Consider the following 8,591-nt stretch of genomic DNA (forward strand, 5'->3'; position numbering starts at 1 on the left):
GACACAAATGTCTCTAGTTGATTTAAAACACCAGTAAGCTTATTTTTAAGGTATGCTATATGGGGTTCTAGGAAAAATTTAGTTTTATTCTGAAATTCTTGAGTAAAGGAATCTAATTGAATATCGATAGACTTAATTTGGGACTCTAATTCTTTAAGGTTAATTTTATTTAAAAAGGTATGATGATGGGAAATGATCCTAGTGGATCCTAATTTAAAAGGTAAAATTCCAGGTCCATCGTTTAGGCTTTCAAGTTTTATCTCTTGTGTTCGGACGACGCTCAGGAGAAGAAAGAGGATCAGCGGTTTCCTGTAACAATTGCGCCGATTTAGGTACTCTTTTGAGTCTGTTTTTGGCGATTGGGTTTCGTTTTTTCCTCGTATATATATGAATAGGTAAATCAGCCATTACTACATCATGGGTATAACGTGGAGCTAGTTTCTGTCGTGAAGCTGTTGGATTTTGGATAAAAACTGTCTGTTCAGGTAAGTAGTTAATTTCAGGTTCCCTATTTCTATTTCGATTTTCTATCATGTTTTCTCGAGAGTCATTGGATATGTCTTGTATTGTCTTGTATGCTAAAGTAATTTTGTCTTTATGATTAGTCATGTACTGTTGTAGAAGCTGGGTGGAAATGTCCAAATCAAAAGCATCTCGTGGGTCAAAGTGTCCAGTAATTACTTCTATAGGTCTACACTTATTTAAACTATGTATACTACTATTATATGCAAGAAGTGCGTAAAGCATTAAATTAAATATTGATTCTGACGTGTGGCTTAATTTAAGAATTCTAAGGTGTTCGAGAATAGTGGAATGAAAACGCTCAACTATTCCGTTTTCGTTTGGTGCGTGAGGGGTTGTTTTATGGTGTTGTATTTTGTGTAATTTCAGGAATTCCGCAAGCAGTTGATTCGTGAATTCGGTACCATTATCGCTAATTATTGTCATCGGTATACCATGGTGAGTACAAAAATTAAGTAATCCTTGTAAAACGCTGACAGCAGTAGAGTCACGCAAGTGATAGGCTTGTGCATATTTCGAAAACGCATCTACGATGGTAAGAAATTTTTCATTTTGGATTGTATACTCGTATAAATCTATGTGCACTATTTCTAATGGTTTTGAGGCAGATGGAACTAATTGAAACTGTGGTCGTATGGGATTACGGTCGTATTTTGCTTGTCCACATATGGTACATGAGTTGATGAATTTTGTTATGGTTTCCTTCATTTTTGGCCAATAATATCTATTGGATAATGCTAAATAGATTTCGGTAATACCTCGATGGTTCGTTTTACCCTCGTGGTATTTTTTTATTATATCCTGCTGTTTTAAATATTCACGTACATTTTCTACTTCGCGTTTTGTCACGGTAAGGAACATAGATGAATTTTTAAAAGCTCTCTGTATTATAGGAATTATTTTGTACATAGCTTCATTTGGATTTATTAATAAACCAGTTTTAATTTTAGGAATAACATATTCTTTTATGGAGTTGATAACGTCTACCTCTAGGCTGGATTCTGATAACTGAATAGATGTTCGCGTATGGTTATCGAATGGTTTGGTGACAACGGTGCGGCCCTTAATGTCGCCTACAACGGTAAGTACTATTTGTCTAGAAAATTTATTTAATGGGTCATCAGAGATTGGGATATTTAATATAGGTTCCTCGTGGCTAGTATGTACAGTAGCGGTCCTTGAAGAGGATTCACTAGCAGTACCTGTCCTTGAAGAGGATTTGCTGGCAGTTGCGGTCCTTGAAGAGGACACACTATTCGTTATTGTCCTAGATTCATCTTCTGGATCGTGAGATCCTTCTGACACATTTACTACTATAGAGTTCGTTTCATCATTATGTAATTCAATTCTAGAAAGTGCGTCGGCGTTAGTATTACTTTTACCCTGCTTGTATACTACAGTAAAATCGTATTCGGAAAGCTTAAGACGCCATCTCGTAAGACGTGAGCTGGGTTCCTTTAGATTCATGATCCATTGCAACGGTTTGTGATCAGTGATAATTTTGAATTTACGGCCGAATAAATAAGGTCGGAAGTATTTAGTAGCCCAAACTATTGCAAGCAATTCCTTTTCTATTGTACTATAATTACATTCACTGGTGTTAAGGGTTCTGGAGACATATGCTATTGGTTTATCTGAACCTACTGTTCCTTGCGATAAAATTGCACCAATAGCAACATTTGACGCATCGGTAGTGAGAATAAAATCTTTGGAAAAATCTGGATACTGTAAAATGGGATCGTTTGTCAAGAGGGTTTTGCAATGTTCAAAGCATTCTGTATAGTTTTTATCAAAAGTAATTTTAGAACCTTTCTTAAGACATTGAGTAAGTGATTTTGTTATACATGCAAAATCCGGAATGAATTTCCTATAAGAGCCTATTAATCCTAGAAAACGTTTAATTTCGGTTGTGGTTTTCGGTAGTGGATAATTTTGAATAGCATGAATTTTATTAGGGTTAGGCTTAACACCCTTGTTACTTATTACATGGCCTAAAAATTCTGTTTCAAGTTTAGGAAATTCCGACTTATCCAGCTGAATTTTGAAATTGGATGAACGTAATTTATCAAAAACTTTTCTTAAATTAATAATATGCTCCTGAAGGGAGGTACTGAATACAACAATATCATCTAAATATACAACACATATTTTATTTTGCAATCCGTCTAGAACATTGTCCATGACGCGCTGGCAAGTTGCAGGTGAGTTTTTCAAACCCATAGGCATACGTAAAAATTCATAATGGCCGTTTTCAACATTGAATGCGGTTTTGTGAATATCCTGGGGGTCCATTTCAACCTGATAGAACCCACTAGCTAAGTCTAAAGTAGTGAAGTATTGGCATTTTCCTAGCTTGTCTAGTATGTCAGATATATTGGGAATGGGGTATTTATCATTTATGGTTTTTTCATTGACTTTCCTGAAATCTATTACAAGACGCCACTTAACTTTGCCGGAAGCATCTGCCTTCTTAGGCACTACCCAGATTGGAGAGCTCCAAGCAGAATTGGATGGCCTAATTATATTCTGTTCTAGCATTTTTTTAAATCTGGTCTCTTACTTCTTGCCTATGAACATAAGGATACCTATAAGTTTTTGTATGAACTGGAATTTCATCGGTAGTCTGAATTTTATGTTTTATTTTATTTGTAAATGTTAAAGACTCGCCCTCAAGATAAAATATGTCCGAATAATTAATACATAAATTTATTAAATTTGCACGTTCCTCTGGATTTAAGTGATCTGTCCGTAAGCGAGATATTACTTCTTGTGCGCGTTCAGATATGGTTTCTGGCTGGCTCTCAACATTATATAATTCTGCTTCTACTGGTTTATTCATAGAAAATATAATATCATTATGCGTAGGATTGGTTATTTCAACCCATCCTCGATTATTAGTCACTTTAGTTAAACATTCGGTAATGTAACAGTTACAAATTACTTGCTTTTCAATTAAAACGTCGCCATTTAAAGAGTTAATAGGTAATCTAACTAATTTTGATGAGTTAGCTGGAATAATCTCCTCGTATAAATTTGCGTTACGTGAGTCATACATATGAATAGGAATTGTAGCGTTACGGGTAATTAATTTTTTATTTTTAACATCTATATTTGATCCAAAGACATCTAATAAATCAAAACCTATTAAACCGTCAAAATAGTTGTGAAACTTATATACGAATTTAATACGTGGGAGAGCCATGCTTCGGCACGAATGGGCCGGCTCGACCGGATAAATACCACGTTCTCACAGAAAACCGGCGTGAAACCGCTTGCGCTGTGTTTCGCCGAGTGAGTGAGTTTACCGGAGGCCCAATCCCCTACCCTATTCCCTTTCCTACCCTCCCCTATTCCCTTCCCTTCCCTACCCTCCCCTACTACCCTATATCCTCTTAAAAGGCCGGCAACGCACATGCAGCTCTTCTGATGCTGCGAGTGTCCATGGGCGACGGAAGTTGCTTTCCATCAGGTGACCCGTTTGCTCGTTTGCCCCCTTATTTCATAAAAAAAACGAATAATGTTATATTTCCTTTATCTCGAAATTCCGGAAAACAAGGTAAAGTGATAGAATAATTATTTCTACTGGTAGCGTGCACATTTGTAACTTCGAAAGGATCATAATTTAATGGTACATGGCTAAAATACTTTTGTACAGCTTCAGGGCTAATAAAAGACTGATTAGCGCCTGTGTCTATTAAAAACTTAAGGGGTGGATCGGATATCTGAATATAACCTAATTGTCTCTGAATATGAAAATTAACTTCTATTTTGGCTTTTCTAATTTCGGGGACTGATGAAAATTTACATCGTCAGCAGTATTTTGGTTTTCGATTTCAGTCACTTGCATTGTTTCAGGGTAAGGATCATGATTTTCATAATAGTCAGTTTGTTCGCATGTCAAATAATTTTGGTCATGGTCAGAATAGTAAAAGTCTTGGTCATAATACTCGTATACGTCATTATATTGATTGTCAAATTCATTATAATTCATTTCGCACGATTTTAAATAATTAGTTGGTGGAGGATTGCCGGATTTACGCCAATCGTGTCCACTAAGGGTTGGTGGCAAAACTTTCGGAACAAAATGACTAACGCCACTCATGGGACGGGGCTGATTATGATGATTAAAATTATTATTATAATTATTCTGATGCATGAAAGGTCTATTTATTCTGAACATATTACTTTGGGACCACGTTGCTGCTGCATTTGGGGATGGTAATTTAATTTTGAAGGACCCTGAAAATTATTCACAAATTGTCGCGGAAAATTAGGCATATTAAAATTAAGGTTTAGGAACAAAATTATTGAGGGGTAAATTATGACTATGCTGGTTTGAATTATTAATTTCCTTTTTGCTCGAATGACTGCTATCATTTCTATGTTGCATGTATAATGCATTTGATTCCTCCTGTACATATTGTAATGCTTTTTCCATAGACTCCGGTCGCATACACCTACTCCTATAACCTAAGGGGTCTTTAAGGCCTCGCAAATAAGCTTGTAGTGTTAATTTTTTATATAATGTGCGCTTAGCCTCAATAGTAGTACTGACAGTTTCATGTAAAGAAATATATGTCATAATCGTGCTAAAAAGATTTTGGCAACGCTCATATGATTCCTGTGGTGTACTGGAACCTTGGGTCTGCATCGAAAGGTCACTATAGAGTGCTGTCTCGTCACGGTGGTCAGCAAAATTATTTATGAGAGCATTTTTTATGCCCTGCCAAGTTTCTGGTATGCCACTTGCATTTATTAATCTAGCTGCGGGACCAGTGATCTTATTTAAAATACCATTAAGTATCGCTAAATTACCTAAATTATGTTCTGGCTCGGTACCTAAGTGAGTTAAAACTATTTGATCGCAAAGATTAATAAAACGATTTAAAACGTGAGGGTTCCCGTCAAATTTGGGTAACATCCTCATTGATTTATAAATGTTATCTAACGGCCGTTCCCAATATTTGATCTATCTCTGGTTTTGCCCTACTAGAGATAGGAATAGCTCACAATTGACATAAAATATATGTCTCTAATGTCTAATCTGAGCTATTCCTATCTCTAGTAGGGCAAAACCAGAGATAGATCAAATATTGGGAACGGCCGTTAATCGTATTGAGACATATTTTCTGAAAAATCCCTGTTCTCGTCAAAAGCACTATTCCTACTAGAACTACGTTCACTTAACCTACTATTACTATTTTCTCTTGGATGGAAAATTTTGAAATATCAAATTAAACACTTTAATTAAAAAGAAAAATGTACCTAATCCTATTATTCACACAAAAATTACGTGATTTAATTTTTATGTAACGAATAAATCTACCTAATCATATAATTAACACAAAAATTAAACGATTTAATGTCTGTAAAAAGAGTAAATCTACCTAATTCTAAAATTCACACAAAAATTATGCAATATAATTTTTATGGTATAAGGAATACTTATATTTAATAGGAAACTTATGGATAGGTTTGGTAAGGAACTTGAAAGATTCAAGGTACTTACATTTGCATTTTTCTCAGCCGAATCGATGTCTGGATTGCCCGTAGGCTGCAACCGTAGGTTCTTCTACCACACGGGTGGTACGCGTCGCGATGATGATTATCCCGAATTTCGCGAACCGGCCCGCGAATAGATCCACAAGACTGCGCCAGTAACGATAGCTGCAGCCGTGGGTGCCAAAAAAAAGCAAATTTTAAATAATAGTTTATTAATTATAACTTTTTCATTAATTAAAATGAAAATTACTAATTACGAGTTACAAATTAAGAGTGATTCCCTACTGAAGTGAAGTAAAAGAATGAGGTCCTCTGCTGGTCTCACGATGGTGGTGGCCGCTTCTGCTGAGTTGAGTATTCCCTCGAATTGATGTCGAAATCTTGCACCGTGTGCGGTACAGCGCGGTAAAGCTGTGTGCACACTTGGGTTTCTGAATATTAAAATAAAGGTGCGGATACACTTATGTTGAGGTGTATCGTAGTTAGGATGGTGTAACATAGGTAATCCTTATGTTTACGTAAACAATGAACTGTCAAAGAAATCTATCATATTATAACGCGCCTAACAATGATTGATACTTTGACTTAGGTGCTTTGCGTAATTATGTATCTTAGATGTATATAAAATTCTCGTGTCACAGTGTATGTGCTTAACTCCTTTAACACTTTTATGCAGCGTTATATAATATTATAATTATTACGTTTTATGTTTACAGGTAGCAGAAAAAGCGTTAAACGAAATAACCGAAATGACTGGGAGAATTTATGCTATAATTTTGAAAGAAAACACTGAAAATAAATACAAGGAGTGGGAATTAACCCTTTATTAGGATATTGAAGAGCTGATTATTGAAGATGAAAGTGCCTCTTCACTGTGACACCACTGCTGTAACTACATGGACCTTGAAAGTGGCGATGATTCTGTTTCCGGCTGCATTGTAGAATATTATTTGGATGATCATATTTTATAAAAATAACAAAACCCTGTTTTTCATTTATTCATTTTTTTGTATTTTCTTAAATAAGTAGTTCCTTAATAAGAAAGGAGTGAGCTTCTCTCAGCTCTCACTGGTCATCAAAGTAGCTCTGCAGCTCTCAGGGAGAGGGTACTTAAATAACAGGTGTTATAAATTCATAATATGTCTCACTAGTGACTAGATGTCCCGGTGAACTTCGTGTCACTTGTAAACCTTCCCTGGACTTCCAGGAACATTTAAAGACTAAAATTAGCCACATCGGTTCAACCGTTTAATCGAGTTATTACATTTTATATAGTCCATCAAGAAAGTGAAGAAATTAAAAAGTGGCAACATCGTAGTGTCATCCCTTTTTAGGGTTCCGTAGCCAAATGGCAAAAAACGGAACCCTTATAGATTCGTCATGTCTGTCTGTCTGTCTGTCCGTCCGTAAGTCACAGCCACTTTTCTCCGAAACTATAAGAGCTATACTATTGAAACTCGGTAAGTAGATATAGTCTGTGAACCGCTTTAAGATTTTGATACAAAAATTGAAAAATTATGAAAAATTTTAGGGGTCCCTATAGATACAACTGTTAGAGAATAGTAAAAGTCTTGAATAATTATACATTGAGCGGTATTTATTCGAGCAGAGTTTCACCTTACATGTCTCAAAGTTAATTACAGAATGAATCAATCAATGCAATATGGCTGGCTTTTATATCATTTTACACAAAAGAAACGAACTTCCGTTGACAATTCAAATATAGTAAAATAATTAAAAGTGGCTAAGAATTAGTTATAACGGAAGTAAATAATCCTCCCGCCATTTATAACTAATTATTTGTCAAAATCAAGTACCTTACTTATTACTATTTAAAATATGATAATTACTTATTAAAATTATATATAGCGACTAACATATTATACCGATTTAAATAAATAAATATAATATCATATAGCTTGTCCATTGACATCCGCTAACACAACTGAAACAAAAAAAAAATTTCATCTAACCTATGCGTGTTGGGTATCTATGAATAGGTCTTTAAAAATCATATTGAGGTTTCTAATATTATTTTTTTCTAACCTGAACAGTTTGCGAGAGAAACTCTTCCAAAGTGGTAAAATGTGTGTCCCCCTCTAACTTCTAAAGTAGGGGCATGATAAGTCTAAAAAAGTATATGATGTACATTACTACAAAATTTATTTAAACTTTTGCTGAATGTTCGATGAAACAGATTGCAGAAACACATATTGAAAAAAAAAAAAAAACATTACTACAAAAACTACCAACGAAAATTGGTTCGAACGAGATCTAGCCAGTAGTTTTTTTATACGTCATAAATGGTAAACCTTAATTTAACTTTCATTAAATCAACTGAAATATGAAAATAAATCAAAAACCTATTAATTTCATAGAAATATACCTTATTGCTGCTGCGGAACCCTTCATGGGCGAGTCCAACTCGCACTTGGTCGGTTTTTCTTAGATTGATTTGAAAGGGATGATACCACTTTTTTATTTCTTCACTTTCTTGACAGAGACAGACTATGACATATACAAAGATTATAATACTTTACATAGAATTGTTTCTTGTAATGTCGTAA

At 34.9% G+C, this 8,591-nt stretch overlaps 1 long non-coding RNA gene across 1 annotated transcript; it reads right to left on the reverse strand.

Annotated features, from left to right (window-relative positions):
• Positions 1-582: 582 nt before the first annotated feature.
• LOC121731329 lies at positions 583-7,723 on the reverse strand. Its single transcript, XR_006036214.1, has 3 exons — positions 7,572-7,723; positions 6,168-6,171; positions 583-593 (listed from the first exon to the last, which is right to left on the reverse strand). It is a non-coding gene; the product is annotated as an uncharacterized LOC121731329 (long non-coding RNA).
• Positions 7,724-8,591: the final 868 nt, after the last annotated feature.

The sequence above is a fragment of the Aricia agestis genome, chromosome 10 (assembly GCF_905147365.1).
Source record: "Aricia agestis chromosome 10, ilAriAges1.1, whole genome shotgun sequence".
NCBI lineage: Eukaryota > Metazoa > Arthropoda > Insecta > Lepidoptera > Lycaenidae > Aricia > Aricia agestis.